Consider the following 2,108-nt stretch of genomic DNA (forward strand, 5'->3'; position numbering starts at 1 on the left):
CTTCTTGTAATTCAAAAATAAAAGTAAACTTACTGGAGAAAATGGCCATCCCAAATCTCTGACTAGAAGTTTGAGATGTTGCTCATTTTGAGCAAATTCTTGAGAAATTTTCATGATGTAGTTAATTTAAAAAAAAAAAAAGAGAAAAGTTGAGCATGGCTTGCAAGTTTCGGCTGCTGATTAACTCCTCTTAGATATCTTCTCAGACACAGCTTAGAGGGACAGAGACACAATCGAAGTTGAGTGTGGCACCTTCAAGTGGTAAATTGGTATCGTCATCCATTGGTGGTAAGGAAAGAGTCAAACAGTTTGACTAAGGTCTAATAATGAAATGTCCAAGCGATAGGGACACACAGATCTGGCATGGTTTTGTGCTTTATATTCAGGAACAGTCTCTGCTTTCTGATTTCGTAATAAATGCAACCTTCCTCTCTCCTGATAAATCATGCATTAAAACTGTCCAAATTGTCAATTAAAAAAAAATAACCTTTCAGTGTTTCCTAAGATGGGAACAATATTATTATTGTGCCTTTCAGTTTGCTGTCTTTGTTCTGTGCCTGCAGCTGAATGAATTTTGCTTTTCATTTCTGTTTTTGGAAACATTGCTTTTCTGCAGGATGCAGAGATCACATGTCTCCATGCATAAGACACTAGGCTTGATCTGTAAATGGAAATACAAGCTTGTCTCAGGCACAGGAAACATCTTTATTTGAAGGTTAAAATAGAGGTTCAAAACCAACAACTAAACACTGAACACAGTTTTCACAGCTGTAACTGACCTTTCTTCTGCCTCCCTGTTAAAAATATGGAAGAGTTGAGAATAAGTAATGTGAGGCCTATTAGATATATTTTCCTTTCCTAATGAGAGAACCTTGATCCAAATCTGAGCACCCTTGCTCAGATGCTGCCTTTCAGTTTTTCATTGTAAATGTTTCTTGCAGGTTAGGTCACTTACCCTTTCTGGTAGCAATGAAAACAGATTTATTGAAATCTTTAAACATTTCTGAAATAGTTCAGAAGTATTAGCACAGCTGGGTTTCTGTTTTATAAAAGCCCAAAATATAGTGAGGAAAAGTCATCGTTTAACACATAGAAACAAGTTGTATGTCTTTGTAAAAGGTTTAATGTGCTCTCTGGACTTTAAAAAAAGCTCAAATATCTTTTGCAATATAAACATTAAAGAAAATGCTGTCATCACCAGAACGCACTCAGAACTTATCAGCAAGGAGTTTAGCAGCCTCTGTATTTCTGGTACCTAAAGCACCTGTTCCAGACCAGCTTTAATTTGAAGAAGCTATAGATGTGAGGGTGGAAAAATTAGGCTTATATGATCAGTAAAACTGGTGTTTTGACCAAACTGCTGTGAAGGTCTGAGATGAAACTTCAAGTGTTAACCCTCCCACCCTTGTTTTTGTGGACACTCGCACTGTCTTGAAAACATGATGTTGATTAACACCAGCATTAACAATGGGTTATCTAGGACAAACGCAGGTGTGCTTGAAAAACTGGGCATTAGGAGAGGTTTAGGCTTCACCCTGTACAACACTTTGGTTATATCTGTGCTTCAGAAAGCTCAACAATTATGCCAACAAAATTCTTGAAGACAAACTTAGAAAATGTTTGAAAGACAAGTTTGTGTGATTTATCTCTGCAACCTCACTAAGCTGAATGAAAGCGAAATGTGGTGTTCGTGGTTCCGTCCATGCTGGAAGACTTGCTAGCATAGCTATGCTGAGTAATGAATGCAGCAGCTATGCTCCTAGGTGAAGGATTGGCTTGATCAAGCTCAAGTTTTGCCAGCTTGTGAGTCAAATCATATCAATACAAGGCAAATTTACAGTTAAATTCTACTCGTAGTAACATGAGGTGAATGCTTTTCTGTTGTCAGTGCTGACTGCTTGGTCTCACTGAACTTTTCTTCCTTAATATCCACTTGAACTTTGTTTTGATTTCTTGTGAAGAGGAGCTGTAATGGTGGTAGCTGACTTTTCATGTAGTATCTTTTACTGGCTTGGTATTGCTCTATGTGATGGTGACTGGGTATTATTAAATTTTTAGGCAAGAGACTATATTGGTGTAGAAAACAAAAATTTTTCATAGAGTATTAA

Source organism: Pygoscelis adeliae, unplaced genomic scaffold (genome assembly GCF_000699105.1).
Source record: "Pygoscelis adeliae isolate BGI_AS28 unplaced genomic scaffold, ASM69910v1 Scaffold226, whole genome shotgun sequence".
In the NCBI taxonomy this organism is placed as follows: Eukaryota; Metazoa; Chordata; class Aves; order Sphenisciformes; family Spheniscidae; genus Pygoscelis; species Pygoscelis adeliae.